Genomic DNA, 18057 nt, shown 5'->3' with positions numbered 1-18057 from the left:
TGACACTCCAAGGTGCCAACGCTGTTCATGGCTCGAGCTTGGTTGGATGGATGGCTGCTGGGCGACAAAGGGTATCTGTTGAAGGCAAAGGGGGACACATTGGGGGATGAGGATAGCGAGGCAGCTCCAAAGGCCTCAGAAAAAAAGACTACTGCTAGATCTGATGAGGAGCCCGGGCAGGCAAAGGGTGAGGAGATGAAGGCAGACTTATGGAATTTTCAGGGAGGCAGGGATACCGGGGAGGCCTTGATTCAACACACCTTCAGTTAGGCTGCCAAGGCATGACTTCGACCTCATGGCAAGGGCGCTGCCTCCTTCACATGTTTCTGAGGAGGCAATCCCATGACCTCAATATCGCCTCACAACCTCTGTAATAAAGCTTGCTGCCTCTGCCGTCAATCATAAGGCACTGTTGAACCCTGCACCTATGGAAAACATGGATGCCCAATGTCAGTGAATGTATCTTCACCTGACATCTCCAAGACACCACATCACCAGCCTCTCATGTTGCTCAGTCACCCATCAACAGTCTCAGGACTCACACTTGACTTCTAAATACTTCACCTTACACTCACACACCTTACAATTATGCCAGCATCATGGCCAACACTTGCTGCCTTCAAATATCTCCAGCTATTCAGCTATGCTGACATTCTGGCCTCTCTCTTGCAGGACTGAGCCTGGAGGAGGGGATGGTGCACTGCACTATGAGGCCGACTGCAACACCAGCTGGCATTACTAATCCCATCTAGGACATAATTATGTTTCTGGCATATGGCCCTTCTTAACACCCTCCTCCACCCGACCCACCACCATTATTATCCTGCTTTATGACCTGAAGTGCAGACTGCAGATGGTGTGACCCCTGGACCTCTTTCTTTACATTCCACCCCCACCTCACTTCTACTTCCCCTTCTGATTTTGTGTTTTGAATCCCTAAGAATTGTCACTTAGCCAGCCAGAGCAGCTTTCAGCTCAGAAACTCTGCAAACTATGGAGACTTGGGAGCTTCATATGTTGAGTTATTGGACATAAGTGGCAGCAGTCAGGCTAAGAAAAGACAGCTCAGCTGCCAGCTCATTGGAGGGTGATGTCACAGTGGAGCTGCTGTAAGGTACTCCAGTAAGTACAACAACCAGGAGGACATTGATGAATAAGCATACCGAGATGCTTGGTGCTATAGCAGGCCTTTCATATGTCTTTAGTCACTGTCAAGGAACATAGAGGAGTCTGTTTCCAACATCAAAGAGCTTGGAGCCAAGCCTTTTGAGCCTGGAAGTGTGGCCAGCCCAATGGCAGTATTGGTAGACCAACCTGTGATGTAGGCCTGACGCCCACTATCTTAGTTTCCACTGGAGCACGGGTAAAAGCCACCCAACATCTCAGTGCTGCAGTGGGAGCTCTGACTGAGATCATGAGAGCCATGTTTGTTGTCATATAGGGCCAGACTGCTGTCATCATGGCTGTGAATTACAGTGCTAAAAGTGGCTTGGAGGCTCTCACAACAGCATAGCAATCTGTCCTCCAACAGATTACTGGGATTGCTGAATCACCCACCCTGTGAGAGAGGCAGTGGTTTCTGTGAAGCATCATCCTTTTGTCCTTTCTCATGGTGGCAGCATTCATGCCCCCACCATTGCCATTCCTTGCTGTTGCCTCTTAGCCATCCAGCACAGACTGATTACCACCTGCGCCGAGATTATGCAGTCCGAAACCAGACCCACAAGGCCAAGTCCTGAACAAGGTTGTCCTGCAAGATCATCTACAGTCTCCTCCAGTGAAAGCCAGCAGCTTTCCACCAGCCATGCCAGTGGGGTAGCGTGGTGTAGGAACACAAGGACAGACAAGAGTACCTGCAAGACAGGCACTAAGGGAATGCACAAGGGTGATTAGCTCATTTCTTGTTTGTATAATTGAATTGTTTTTTTGGATAAAGGTGTTAATGAAAAGCTTTTTTGGGTAACTTTTATTGTAGGATGGTGACCGAGGGGACGTTGCGATGGGATGTCTCAGATGGGTGTAACAATGAGGAATGGTGAATCCATGGTGGTAAAGGGAAGTAGCTTCATGGAAACCAGAACCTGAACTGGTACTCTGGGACAGCCTGTCTGGAGCAAAGGACTCCAAATGCATCCTCCCTGACTACCCCTCTTCCTCCTCCTCTTCTTCCCCCTCCCCCTCCCCTCGAAGAGGCCTCCTGCTTTCTGGTGGCAATTGTTGTACCCTTATAATGGCGATGTTATAGAGAATGCAGCAGACCACCACAAACTTGGTCATCTGCTCCAACATATACTTGAAGGTTCCTCCCAAGTGTTCCAGGCATTGAAAGTATCATTTGAGCTGATCATCGGCTCCATGATACTTTGGTGGCTCTTTGGTCCTCATTATGCACATGTTGTCCTCGCGTGGTGGAGTGGGGTCTTTTACTGAGGGTAGACGTTGTTCCCAAGAAGTTAGTCTCTGGTTCTCTGTGGATAACCAAAGACAGCGGGAACTGCCTGAGAATGAAGGCATCATGACGGCTGTCAGGATTGCAAGCATTCACCAACATGATGTACTGTGCATGGTCACATACCAGCTGCATTTTGGTGGAATGATAGCCCTTGTAGTTCCTTTACTTCTCCCCATTGACATGAGGTTGGGTGCAGATCCATAAATGTGCAGTCGATAGCACCCTGCACCATCAGGAATCCCACTACCTTGCAAAGCCACATGCCCTCTCATCCTGCTTCTTTCTGCTGAGGGAGAACATTGTGTATTCAGTTCTCTTGGCATACATGAGCTTCTTCACCTCTCAGATGAATTGATGCAAGGTGTGGTGAGATACGTTAAATATGTCAAACACTCCTGCCAGGAAAGACCTGGATGCATAAAAGTTCAATGCCTCTGTGACCTGTATAGCCAATGACAGCACCATCCTCACCCTGGTGACAAGTTCTAGATCAGATTGATAGAGGTGACACTGTTTAGTAACTATCTTCTTGTTGAACCTGATTTGCCTCAGTTATTTTTTTTTCTAGAATTTTGAAATATATTTTAATTCACAGTTATAAATGAGTGCAGAATCAGAATGTATTTGTTGACAGCATTCTTGAATAATACATATAACATTATAATGACATCTTAATTAGTGGCCAAAAGCATCACTGCAGTTCTCAGTGAATGAATCCATATCCCTAGCAGCACATGAATGCCGTACAAGTGGCTGATCACCAGCTGACTTGTAGAGTGAGGAAAGGAAAAACATTCGATTCACTTCACTGATCGAAACACCTTGAAGGCCTGGGATTGCTCCTTCAATATATGGTTCGCTTTGTTGGCTTTTGGCATAGTTGTCTGTAACAGTATCAACAGAATCCAGTGGAGCAGTACTCATCATGTTAACTCCACAGAGTAAAATGTAAGCAATTACTATGATGACAAGGGTGTAAATGGGCAAGGCTACAGCCCAGTACTTATGTGGCCAGTAAGTGAGACTCATCGAGTATAGCCAAGGTTCTGGAACATAGGCCCATACTAAATACAGAATGAATGCAAAATGAGGCAAGGAGCAAGACAAATCCATAAATGGCCCTTTCAGGTAATGGTGAAGGGGAGTTTACCACCATTGTTCATTTCTGAGAAAGATGAGTTGGCTTTCACTGGGAACACTAAAGTATCCTTTGGAGAGATCCCATAACATCATACAGCTGAACAGCTATAAACACTTTGGATTAGTGGAGAGAGACCAAGTGCAAATTTGGAATCAGAGTCAGCCTCCAGTTTTAATGTCAGTGAAACACATTTGAACATCAATTTTACTTGCGGATCAGGTGAAGGTAGGAGAAGTGCTTATGAAAATCTCATGATGGGTTGGGCCTTCTGTTGTAGAGAACCCTCCTCTTCCTCCCCTGTTTCCTTTACAGAGCTTCTCCTCTCTGCAGTCTTCACTCCTGTTGCTGGTCATGTTGCAGTCCCACAGTCCCTGTACCTCATGCAGAATTTTTTCACCAAATCGTGTTGACTTCCTGAATGTATGGAGCAGCTCTCCAAAACACCTCCAAACTTATTCCACAGTGCTTCCAATAGTTTTGCTTAAGGGGAAGTAAGTTAAAAACACTTCACATACAAGTTGGTGGCTACTCTTTAAATAATGCTATTGGGGATTCCCTCATGCTGCTGAATATTTGTTGAGCTGTGAGTGATTAACACTAGCCTTCTGTGGCCATGCGCAGAACAGGTTAGTCAAATGAGCATCAATTCAACCGAAATGGCCGTTTTGATATGATGATACGACCTCTCTGATGTTCCCCGTGCATACACACGGACCTCTGCACTAGTGCTTTTCAAAGCATAGTCACTGAATGGGCTTTAGAAGAAATGTCCGAAGCAGAGTCGGTGTCATTTTTGTCTTTTAGTCAGTTTCACATTCTTCTTCCTTTCTCTTTGCTGTATTTTTGCTCATCTGTCAGCCTCGGGTCCTGCAGTGGTTGCCATTCTAGAGATGTGGGACAATATCACACTGTCCTGTATGACATTTACCTGGCTGTGAAGTCATTCTGGCAAAATGTTTTGGCTTATCCACTGCTCCTTCATTTACTATTGCAATTATCAGCCAACCTTGGCTCCTTAAAGGCTCTTCTGCTAATTGTGCATCTCCGACTATAGAATACTGCTGTGCTACATTAGATTTGTGTAAATAAAATGACAAAAATCTGCAAATGAGCTAGTCCCACGAATTATTGCAGGATCAGTGTTGATAACTTGAGTACAAGTTGCAACTGAGGGGCACAACAGCACAGGTGGAATTGTCAAATTTTGGGGCCTTTGTGCTGTATATTTTAGGTAGTATCGTTAGCTTTAAGACTTTAAATGCAGAACCTTCAGTAACACCAAGTCCAAAAATGGACAGTAATAAATTAGCTGCCCATTACACATCCTGCTCAATTTTCCATATTCCATTGGTTTAATTCGATAGGCAAATTAGACAGTGTATAATGGACAGATACCTTCTGTTCTTAAACCCTATTGCTGTTGAAAGTTTCAGTGTATCTATTATTTATCTGAATATCGAGCACTTTGCCTCTAGAAAGTTTGTGAATTGTTTGAATTAGTGCTATTGTTGGCTAGATGTATGAATTATTGTCAGTCTTCAATCTTTCTCAGCTACAACATTCTAAGTTCTTTTTTCCTTCCTGCTGTACTAGTTCTCAATCATGGTTTTTATACATATGATACTTGTCTGTACTTTGCTTCAATCATTATAAGGTAGGCTGTATTTATTCACTCTCATTCTTATACCTCACCATGGTATTCCAAGTCTGATACCCCCCTCCAGCTGCCTTTCCTGAATATTATGCTATACTTTCATCCCCTTTGTGGTGGCCTCCCACACTTGCTTCATTCTCTGGGCATTGGTGATTTATGCTTCCACTTCATGAGGAGTATTTTATCGTGCTCTCATTCCATCTGTTACAATTTGCACCTGACCCATAAATCATGCATTATAACTTTTATGGTTTTTTACAATTTTTCACAATAGGTTTGGCCCTTAGAAAGCTAGTCCATATCAATTGCAGTTAAATGGCTGTTTAGTTAATTGAATTGCATTCTTGGAAGTGCTTTCTTATTTTCTACTAAGTCAAGCATTTTAGGATATCCTACCTGAATTCCTAGAATAGTACAAAGCAATGGTCTGTATTCCTGTAAAAATATAATAACGGGGAAAATGTTAAATTGCTATTGAATACATCGCCTTCACACTAACAATAACATATGCTCTTTTCATAATTTTCCTAGGATCTAACCAGCTTTTAATACACTTATCTATTTCCTTAATTCTATAGTTTCTGATTTTCAATAATGAAATAGTTAGCAAACACGTTTAGAAATTCAACAGCAGGCAGTAGCTCTGGATTATTCCCTGCTCGGTGATATTCATAGACACTGAGTGACTTTGCAAGGCATAATTTTCTGTTCATAAATCCATATTGGTTTTCATCCATCATATTCATTTTAGATTGTTCTGAATTGTATCCTTTATATTGCTTATAAAATAAAGTTTTTTTTAATGCAGAAGTTAAACATTTGACAGTTGAACAGTCAGTATGAAATATTACATTTGATATATACATCAAATTTAACAGGATCATGTGCAGGATATTGAATTATATGACAAGAACACTTTGAAATAGTTACAATAGCCAACCAATTGTATTACATTAAGTAACATTTTCCTTTGCAATTTTTTAGTGTAATTGAACCAAATCATCAACACACATATTAGTTACTTTTATAATTCTTTTTACTCTCTCTTCTATTTGAGTGTTTTTCACACTTTGCAAGAAACTGTTATTTGCATTCAAGTTTTTTTAAATTATTCATTCTTGGGTTGCGGGTGTCACTGACAAGCCTGTAATTTACTCCCCGGTACTTCCATGTAGCTTGATAATCACTGAAGCCATGGCCATATTGTATTAGGGCAGCAAGTTTCTTTCCTTAAAGGGCATCAGTGAACCAGTTGGGCTTTTACAACTGTCCGATTGTTTCATGGTCACTCCGTTCACTGATACCATTCTTTTATTTTGAATTTTTTTTTAGAACTGACTTCAAATTCTCAAATGGCCATGTTAGAATTTGAACTCATGTTCTATAGATTATTAGCCCAAACCTACTGGATTATTAGTCCAATAACATGACCACTGTACTATAGGCTAATGATATCAAACGGTTTTACTGACTGATGATAAAAGATTGAATCATCATCCTGTAAACTCCTCCATAAGCACACACAAGCACGAGTTTTAAGAATATGAATTTATTTAGAAACTGCTGCTCAAAAAAATAAAATGTATTTTTTTTTAATTGAGCCAAGCTTGAAAATCGTGTCTAATATTAGGCCTACACCTTTATGGGTGAATAATTTCCTTTTGTGAGACACAAATACCAAAGCTAATGTTCAAATAGCATATAATTTTTGTCCAACCCATTATGAGCAGGATTTTCCGCTCTGTGTTTGCCAGCCTGTGATTTTGTGCCCATTAAAGTGAATGGGCGGTAACTTGTCTGCTGGCGAGTGCAAAAATGGAAAACCTGGGCCAATGTGTCTTTTGTTATCATAAGTAAAACTGCATTTGAAGAAAAACACCACCCTCTGGTGTTGTGTGTGATGTTTGCATCTCACTGATCGTAGAGAGCTGCAAGAAGTACTTAGTAAATGTTCAGTTGAAAATTTAAAATCCTGGCAGTGTTTCTTAACTCCAGTATTCACTGATGATACACCTCATTTTAGTTGAAATAGTAGAGTACAATGTTGGGATGATGTTTTGATTGATTAAATACATTGTTCAGGAGAGTTCATTGAAGTGGTGTCTCAGACCCTCAGCTGAATGTGTTTTGGGTGAACGCTTGAGGAAATAGTCTGCAGTGTGTGGCTGTGGTAACATTTTTTGCATTATTGTCTGCATCCAGCTTTGGGTTTGGTTGCTGAATGGTCCTCCTCTTCCTCTATTGTTAGGTTCCTTTGTATTGCAAAGTTATGTAGGATTTTTTTTTTTTTTTTGTAAAAATATACTTTATTCATAAAAAATCTTCAATCACATTCAAAACCATTTCAAAAACAACATTACAAGGGTACAATCCAGGTTAAACTTTTACAAAATGTATCACCAGGTGCATCAGTACAAACAATATTACAATCATTTACAGCCTTTCATTTTGATCTGTACAGCCCGAGGGGCTCTAAACAGTTCCCAGTCTCTCGGTGCGCTGTGGTAGAAAGGTCTTAGACAGCGACCCTTCCCCATTGCGCCTTTGCGGCAGCTGCCCCAAGCTTTAGTGCGTCCCTCAGCACGTAGTCCTGGACTTTGGATTGTGCCAGTCCGCAACAATCGGTCGGGGACAACTCTTTGTGCTGGAAGACCAACAAGTTTCGGGCAGACCAAAGCGCGTCTTTCACCGAGTTGATGATCCTCCAGCTGCAGTCGATGTTTGTCTCGGTGTGTGTCCCTGGGAACAGCCCGTAGAGCACAGAGTCCTGTGTCACAGAACTGCTCGGGATGAACCTCGACAGCAACCACAGCATCTCTCTCCAGACTTTCTTTGCAAAGGCACAATCCACAAGGAGGTGAACAACGGTCTCTTCCCCACCACAGCCACCTCGAGGGCAACGTGCAGAGGGGGTGAGCCTCCTGGCGTGTAGGAAGGATCTGACGGGGAGGGCCTTTCTCACCACCAGCCAAGCTACGTCTTGGTGCTTGTTGGAAAGTTCTGGCGATGAGGCATTCTGCCAAATGACTTTGACAGTCTGCTCGGGGAACCATCCCACAGGGTCCACCCTCTCCTTTACCCTCAGGGCCTCTAGGACGTTACGTGCTGACCACTGCCTGATGGACTTGTGGTCAAAGGTGTTTTTCTGCATAAATTTTTCCACCAGGGACAGGTGGTACAGCACGGTCCAACTACTTGGAGCGTTCCGCGGCAGCGTGGCCAGACCCATCCTTCGCAACACCGGGGACAGGTAGAACCTCAGCACGTAGTGACACTTGGTGTTTGCGTACTGAGGGTCTACGCACCGCTTGATGCAGCCACACACAAAGGTGGCCATCAGTATGAGGGCGATGTTGGGCACGTTTTTTCCCCATTTATCTAGAGGCTTGTACATCGTGTCCCTGCGGACACGATCCATTTTCGACCTCCAGATAAAGCGGAAGATGGCTCGAGTGATCGCCATCGCGCAGGAGTCTGGAATGGGCCAGACCTGCGCCACGTACAGTAACAGCGAGAGTACCTCACACCTGATGACCAGGTTCTTACCCGCAATGGAGAGGGAGCGTCGCTCCCACATGCCCAGTTTCCTTTTCACCATAGCCACTCGCTCCTTCCAGTTTCTAACGCATGCCCCGGTCCCTCCGAACCATATCCCCAGCACCTTCAGGCCGTCAGCCTTGACAGTGAATGGGACAAAGGATCGGTCCGCCCAGTTCCCAAAGAACATGGCCTCGCTCTTCCCACGATTTACCTTGGCTCCCGAGGCCAGTTCGAACTGGTCGCAGATGTGCATCAGTCTGCGCACCGACAGCGGATCCGAGCAGAAGACGGCGACGTCGTCCATGTACAGGGAGGCTTTTACCTGAGTGCCTCCACTGCCTGGGATCGTCACTCCTCTTATGCCCGGATCCTTCCTGATGGACTCGGCAAAGGGTTCTATGCAACACACGAAAAGGACAGGCGAGAAAGGACAGCCCTGCCTGACTCCAGATTTAATCGGAAAGCTATCTGTTTCCCACCCATTGATTGAGACTGCGCTACTGATGTTAGTGTAGAGCAGTTGGATCCAATTTCGAATTCCCTCCCCAAACCCCATTTTGGAGAGCACATCCCCCATGTAGGTGTGCGATATTCTGTCAAAGGCCTTCTCCTGATTCAAGCTGATGAGGCAGGTATCCACACCCCTGTCCTGTACATAGGCAATCGTATCCCTGAGCAGTGCCAGGCTGTCAGAGATCTTCCTGCCTGGCACAGAGCAGGTCTGGTCAGGGTGAATCACCAATTCCAGAGCGGATTTGACCCGATTGGCGATGACCTTGGACAGAATCTTATAGTCCATACACAACAGTGAAATGGGTCGCCAATTTCTAATTTCCTCCCTTTCCCCCTTGTGCTTGTAGATGAGGGTGATGATGCCTTTCCTCATGGATTCTGACATACTACCGGCCAGGAGCATACTCTCGTACACTCCTAGCAGGTCTGGGCCGATCAAGTCCCACAGAGCCGAATACAACTCCGCCGGCAAGCCGTCGCTTCTGGGAGTTTTACTCTTCTCGAAGGACTCAAGGGCCTTAGTAGGATGCAACAGACCACAATCATATTGAAAATCTCAGTAAGGATACCCTTTAAGATGAACCCTGATCTTTCCAGGCCTCTGACGTACTTCCTTAAGATGGCAATGACATGCTCCAAAATCATGCTGATAGCTGGATGACCCTTCATGTATCTATGCTCTGCTTCTGTCTGCAGCTGGTGCAAAGCCATCATTAGCAATAATTTTTGACAGCAGATGTCTGATAATGCAGATGTGTCCTGTGTAAGCCTACAAAGTGCATTATAACAAGAGGCATAATAATTGACGGCAGAGGTGACTTCAGTTGTCATTGGCAGTGGTTATCCTGTGGTACAAGCTATCTGCAGGTATTTTTACAGCTGTGGCACAGCTTTGCAACTGCCTTCTTGCTGAATCAGAACTTGAGGAAACTGGTCCACTTTGCCAGGTAGGTAAAAAAATAAACCCCAGTATATGTATATGGTTTGTGGCTTAACGGTGAATGCAGTAAGTGCAGCACTGGTGCCAGATTTTCTCCTGGAATTATGTTTCCATTTCACAGTGTTAATTTTAAAGCAAGTACCATCATTAATGTAGAGTTAAAATTAAAATACATTTTAAAATGCATATCCTGTTAATAGCTCCATTCCTGTAACTGTGAATGAGTAGGCTCAATATTGGGGCAACAATTCCCCCTAAACTTTAAAAAATAGGGGGTTGAGCATTGATGCCTTTGTTAACTATGAATAATGAAGCACTAGCGTGTTCTGTGTAGCAGACTTCAGTTCCAAGCCATGGTCATTTTCTGGGGTCATAATCATCAACTAATTTTTTCGAAATGTTTGAAAACTGTTGGGCAGCCCAGGCTTAAGGGCAGGTGCTAAAAGCCATGGGATCAATGGACTTCGAGGTTCAAGACCCACTTACGCACTACAGAGTTAGACAGTCTAGATATAGCAGCGACCTGCAAGAAGGTTATACTTGTACACTGTCTTGGAGCAGAAGGCCATTGAATGTTCAAGCAGCTCAAGGAGACACGTATACATTTGCTATGGCGGTAAGTGCTCTTGAAAGATACTTCAGGCCAAAGAAAAGTGTGATGATTGAACGGTATGCCTTTTGTCAGATATGCCAGAGAACCCAGCATGGTCAGATACTCTAAAAAATGTGCCCAAAGTGTGGAGATATCCATCGAGTCACAGCACCATGTCTAAAAAGCGTAACTGATACTTAAAGTGGAATCATTTCATAAAAGTGTGCAGGTTGTCAAAAAAGTGGACTTCATTGGTTCGACGAGTGGGGGAGTCACTTCTTGGGAGTAAAATACGGCATGTGTATACCATCGCAGATGATAAAACACCAGGTCATTTTAAGGTTTGCTCGGTTGAGATTGTGGGCATCTGTGTCCCTCCTCATTGATGTTGATGCGAAAGTATCGATATTGAGCACAAACTCTAACATCGATATTTTTCGCAACTTTCTCTCATCCTGCAATAGACACTCTTGAAGCTTACAATGACTTGATTATTCTGGTTTTGGAAATAATCAGTTCCAGTGCACTACAAAAATGTCACCCTAGACAGGTTCATGTTCCACACAGCTAAAAGCAGAAGCCCAATGGGATAAACCTGTTCAATAAGCTTGGCATCAAACTTGAAGATCCCACTACAGCACTCATTAACATGATCAATGACACTGATTATACCCAACAATATCCTTTATTATTTACCAGATTTGGGGAGATTAAAGGGTACCATCATGCTCCTTGTGTCAACACGTCAATTGCACCAGTTTCACAAAATTTGAAATGGTTACCATTTTCAATCATTGTTGAAGTATCCCTGGTGCTGAAATAGCTTGAACAAATTGAGCAAATCGACTCATCATGATGGAGATCATCATTGCAAGACGCAAAGTCAATGGGATAAACTTCAGGTGATCAACAAAGCAATCATTCCAGACAGGTATCCACTTCCTATGATCCAAGAACTATCAACATCATTTCATCACTCCTCAGTATTCACGAAGCTTGACATGCGATGAAACCATTGTCACATACCACAAGTGAAGCAAAGCCAATACCTTCAACTGTTGTTACTCATGAAGGTGTGTTTCAGTACTACAGAATACCCTGTGCGCTAAATTCAGCACCTAGCTCATTCCAGGGTATTGTTTCTTCAGTCTTGTCGGACAATGACGGGATGATTAACCTACTTGTTGATGTCATCGTCCATGGAAGGGACAAAGCAGAACATGATCAGCGGTTATCAATCATACTCACAACTCGAACAATTTGATGTACAACAAAGGCAAGTGGACATTCATGGCTCCTGAGATTGACTTTCTAGGGTGCAGATTTACAGTAACTGGGGTAAAGCCTACACACGACAACGTCAAAGCTATTCATGCGTTTCTGACCCTAATGTGAAAGATTTGACATCGTCCTTTGGTACCACTAACATTTATCATTTCTAAGTGTGCAGAGATCGTGGAGCTTCCTCAAAAACTATGGTGCAAAGATGCACCATGGGAATGGACAGTCGCACAGCAAACAGAGTTTGACACTTTAAAGGTGAAGATAGCATCTCTGCCAGTCCTTGTGCATTTCAACCCATATGTGGAAACAACAGATGCATCAGGAAATGTGATTGGAGCTCTACTTTCATAGTACATTGAAAGAAGCGAATGACCAATCGCTTACGAAACATGCCTGTTGTTAGAAACTGAAGACAAATACTCTCCTGAAGAACGGGAAGCACTAGCCTGCATCTACATGTGTGAAAATTGGCACGTGTATCCCTATGGTAGAAAGTTCACTCTCAGCACTGATCACCAAGACAAAAACAGAATTACCTGGAAAAACTCAGCAGGTCTGCCAGACCTGCTGAGTTTTTCCAGGTAATTCTGTTTTTGTTTTGGATTTCCAGCATCCGCAGTAATTTTTTGTTTTTATCACTGATCACCAAGTGCTGACTACATTGCATAGCCACGTCACGATCTGGTCATTGGCCTCTAAGCATCTACAGATGGTCAAATTGCCTTCATCAGCACAACTTTGAGGTTGAGTATCTCGCAGGCTCATGCAACTAAGTAGCTGGTATGCTTAGTCATACTATTATCGCAGATAGTGTTAGCAATAGAGAAGTGACTTGCGATATTGAAGACTACTTGATTGTAGCAACTTCACATGCAACAACGGATCTGGTTACGGGAGAGGAGTTGAAGGCAGAATTGGCAATAGCATGTTGCAGAAAGTAAGTCAGTAACTAAAAACTGTGGGCTCTTGCAAAATAAAGGAAGAATTGGTCCAGTACTACAGAGTACACAATGAGCTCACATTATTTGATGACAATGGTATTGCACACAGAACTTGAGCAGTTATGCCGAAAGTGCTACAGCAATATGTATTGCATTTTTCCTAAGAAGGACATCTGGGTATTGTTAAAATGAAACAAAAATCCTGTGAAGAATAAATTGCTGGATAGAAGAGTTTATAGAAGAGTTCATGCATAGCTCGTGCACTCAGTGAAAAATCTGTTAAACTGTGTCCCGCATCTCTTCAACCAACCCCCTGCCCAACAAAACCATGGCAACAACTCCAGTAGATATTTTTGGAGAAGTGCAACCAGCCCCTATGATTCAACTTCTTTTGCTTGTTATTCATGATCTACATAGCAAATGACTAGAAATCGCTACAACAAATTCCATAAGCATCTATCAGGTTATTGACATTTTATACAACTTAATTATAAAATGGGGTTTGCCAAAGAATATCACTACAGACAATGGACCGCAATTTGTTTCCAGTCATTTCATGGAGTTCCTAGCAAGCTATGGAATTACCCACCATCTGACATCGCAGTACAACCTACAATCAAATAGTGGTATTAAATGTTTCAACAGGTTGGTAAGGGACAGTCTGAAAGCTACCATGTCGGAGGGGAAAATGTTTGCTTAATCCATTCATATCCTACTTTGACTTATTGATCCACCCCACACTGGCTGACTGGAAAGACACCAGCCGAACCTATCATGGGTCACAGTTTTTGCATGTTGACCATTCTTAAGTTGTCATCGCTATCTAATGAGGATATCAGAACAAAAGCAGAAGATATCGCAAAGCAACAAGGTAAAAAAAATGTGTACTTCGACAAGCAAACATGTGCAAGGTAACCACAATTTGAAGTTGGAGATTGTTTGCATTAAACGGTCAAATCATGACCACAAACTCATATCATCTCTATTAGGACCAATGCAATTAACCTGATGCCCACTATCAATGCTTATCTGTTGGGTGACAACACAAAGTGGAACATGAGATGCTTGCTAGTGAACAGACCAGGATATTTCAAGGACAATAATCATGAGGAGATAGTTTCTTTTCTTGAGAGTGAGTGTGATATTGATCATCAAGCTGATCACATGGAACTACAACCTCAAGTTTTTAGATCTGAGCACTGTCATCAACAATCTTCTTATCTCAAGGACTGTTTCTGTGCTTAGAGAAAACAAACACACTGAACTCTAAGAAATTACTTGATGTGCATATGTTTGTAGTTTATGATGATTTCATTTAAAAATAAGGGATAGAATTTTACAACGGTGGGATTTTACTGTCCTGCCGAAGTCAATGGATGATTCCACCATATTTTACGCCCCCACCCCTACCCCCACCCCCACCACAATGGGGCCGTAAAATTCAGCCCAAGGTCTTTGCTTTTACAAGAGGGAAAAGATGTATGCCCAGATCTTCTGGTCTCTGGATAGTCAGAGACTGAAGGTACCCTGAAAGATATGCATGGGACCCCTCAGAAGTCCCGACATAAGCACAACCCCGGTACTACTCTGCCCGGATTGCTCCGTGATTGGCCAGAACCATGCAGACATGGGCTGTCTGCCCTGTAATTACGTTGGTTTTTACGCTGATTTAGTTAGAGATTTTAATAACGGGTATAAAACCAGTGACCCTCTAAGCAAATCTGGAATGTCACAGCACTCCAGAACCCACAGCAATGTTCATCCACCCCGCTTTCTGACAATATTCACTAACCCCCATCCCCTGGACAGTGTTCAATCCCTCCCGCACCTTGGACATTGCTCACCCTCACCTCCCTCGAATAGTGCTCACCAACCCCCTGGACAGCGCTCACCCCCACCTCCCTCAGACAGTGCTCACCACCCCCTCAGCCAATGCTCACCCCCACCCCTCTTGGAGTGTGCTCAGCAAACCCCTCAGCCAGTGCTCACTAACCCCCTGGACAGTGCTCACCAACCCCTCAGCCAGTGCTCACCCCACCCCCCCTGGACAGTGCTCACCAACCCCTTGGACAGTGCTCACTAACCCCCTGGACAGTGCTCACCAACGCCTGGATAGTGCTCAACCCTGCCCACATCTCAGACAGTGCTCAACCCCACCCTGCTCAGACAGTCCTCCCCAACCCCCTTGATAGCGCTCAACCCTGCCTACACCTGGGACAGTGCTCACCCCCACCCTCAGACAGTGCTGACCAATCCCCTGGACATTGCTCACCTCCATGCTCCTCGGACAGTGCTCATCAACCCCCTTGGACAGTGCTCACCCCTACCCACCTCGGACTGTGTTCACCAACCCCTGGACAGTGCTCACCCCCATCCACTCGCGCGCTCCCCCCCCCCGCCCCTCCCCCCCACCCCACCCCCGGACAGTTCTCACAGCTTTCCGCAACCCTCTCCCAATGCATCTTCTGGAATCCCTGGCTCCTGTCCATCCGATGTTGAAAGATTCAGCATTGTCAGGGGGGGGAAGGAGGTTGAGCATTTTTGCCAGCTTATGGGGGGGTTAGGGGGGAGAACACTATCGGAGAGAGGGAAGGAGGAGAACCCTGTCAGGGGTGAGGGAGGGCAGAACACTGTTGGGGGTGAGGGAGGGATGGACTTTGTTGGGGTGAAGGAAGGAGAACACTATTGGGGGAGAGGGAGGGAGGAGAACGATGTCGGGGTGAGGGAGGGAGGAGAACACTATTGTGGTGAGGGACGGAGGAGAACACTTTTGGGGGCGAGGGAAGAGAGAACACTGTTGGGAGGTCCGCTGTCACCTCAGGCCCTCAGTAAACTGGGTGCCATATTTAAAGGCCACCCATGCAAAGAGCTAACACTGCTCAATGGATAGGAAGCTGCTGGGAACTGATGACTACCAAAAGGAGGAAACATGCTGATTTAGTGACGCCTCCCTGAAGCACCTACTAGATGCAGTGGAGGCCCACTGCAATGCTGTCTAATCCCGTTCTGGGCGAAGGCCAGCAAGCAAGGTCACTAATCCAGCATGGGAGACCAAGGCAACGGTCAACGTCCTGCAAAAGAGGACAGCCATGCAGTGCCGGAAAAGGATGAATGCTCTCATCCATTCTGACAGAATAAGTAACCATTCTCAGCATTCTCAACTCACATGCTCACAAACCCATCACATCCACAGGGATCTCACATTTCAAGGGACAACACCACTAACTCTCCCACACACCCTCACATCTCCATCAGGCTCATATCCTCTGGATCTCGCATAGTCACCCCACCCATGGCTCTACTCACCGCACAAATACTCCACACAGTGCCATGTGTCCTGCTCACACTCTTTCCATCTGTTTTCATGCAGGACAAACTGGCTCACTCCAGAGCAGGGAGAGGTCCCAGACCAAGGGTGGAGTGGCCCACATTAGGACCCTCACTCACTTTGAGGAGTGTGTCATTGCGCTGACTGCTGAGGATGTGGGCCATGCCTGCAGAGATGGTGAGGTCAGCGGTGAACACCCACTGAGGATCCTGCACCACATCATCCCTCTCTCAACACAACTGTGAGTGCTCTCTCTCCTGCATTTGACTCTGCTGCCATGCACTAATTATCTCTACTTTGGTTCACAAGGTTCACAAGTGACCAACACCCTCAAGCCAGCCAATCCCTCAGCTCCATCTAGGTCTGCACCTCCAGTGAAGACAACACCTCCTCCATTGAAGAGCTGGAAATAAGTAGCCTGGAAGACCATCACACTGCCTACCCACACCCTCCACCAGCACAGAGACACGCCTCGGTGGGACCTAAATCTAGAGCAGGCTTGGGTTCACAATCTGGTGGTCACTGCACGGACACGTGTCCACAGCAGGAGAAGGCAGCTTCAGCCAAGCTTCCCAGCACTTGGAGGACTGCTGGGGAAGAGGCATCTGTGAGGTCCAAGTCAGAGGACGAGCCTCTGGATTCGGCTTCCCAACTCATCGTGGAGAGTCAGCAGAGGTGGGGGAACATCACACAGAGCTGTTGGAAGCCCTCAACAGACTGGCATGTGAGTCGGGGGAATTCGTCCGCCTGCTTTCCGATGAAATGGTGCTCATATGTGCACGTATGGAGGCCTCGATGGAAAGGTTAGCGGATGCCATGGAGACCCTGGTCCAGCAGAACGCGGAGGTGCATGCAGACCTGCACTCCAATGCAATAGCCATGGGTGAGTTTACGTGGTGGCAATGTGAGGGGGAAATGGGGCACCTAGATGTCCCTCAGGTGTTCCTTCCCCTCAAGGAGTCAAGCCGGGGTCTTTGGGGACCTGAAGAGGGGTGGAGCAGCAGCTGGATGCCCCGGGTCATCTACTCAGGAATCTCAGGAATCTCAGAGAATGTCCACTTGCTCCGAGCCCCCTTTGCCTGTGACTCTCTCCACCCCCCCCTCCACCCCCCCCCCCCCCCCCAGCCCCCACCTTGTCCTCTGTCACTGCTGAGGGAGCAGCTGACCCACAGGGGGACAGCCAAAGTAAACCGGGGCCCCCGATGCCTCTGCTCTCTAGAGGACCCATGCCGAAGTCATCAGAGGCGATAAGCCCAACCATTACACAATCTGTCTGTACCCCTGCTGTGGATGTCAGGGCAGCATCTGGAAGAAATGATAGACCTAGAAATGTTAAGAATTTCTGGTCACAAGTGGCTGCACGGGTGAACACATTTTGTCACTTTATAATCTGAAAATATGTTCACTTTTAGTGAATAATGTGGAATTTTGGGCATAATTGTCCAGATTTACACTAAGTGTGATAGTGGGTGGGTTACCCACCGGCTGTGATGGTGGGTTTTCATGCTGTATTGTCCTAAACCCACAGCATTATTTATGCATTCCCAGGAAACATGCTGTTTCCATGGTGGGTGGGCTCTCATTCATCCGCTCGCGATCACCTTTCTGCTTCATCACACCAGGCGCTATATTTAAAGTCCAGCTGTGCCCGCACATTTCAGTGCTTCCAGCC

At 45.4% G+C, this 18057-nt stretch overlaps 1 pseudogene; it reads right to left on the bottom strand.

The window, feature by feature from the left end:
- Window positions 1-3127: 3127 nt before the first annotated feature.
- LOC144686290 (phosphatidylinositol N-acetylglucosaminyltransferase subunit P pseudogene) lies at window positions 3128-3692 on the bottom strand (annotated as a pseudogene).
- Window positions 3693-18057: the final 14365 nt, after the last annotated feature.

This window comes from Cetorhinus maximus, chromosome 11, assembly GCF_964194155.1.
Source record: "Cetorhinus maximus chromosome 11, sCetMax3.hap1.1, whole genome shotgun sequence".
NCBI lineage: Eukaryota > Metazoa > Chordata > Chondrichthyes > Lamniformes > Cetorhinidae > Cetorhinus > Cetorhinus maximus.
The sequence above is the reverse complement of the archived record's forward strand: the minus strand, read 5'-3'. Positions and strand labels throughout refer to the sequence as shown.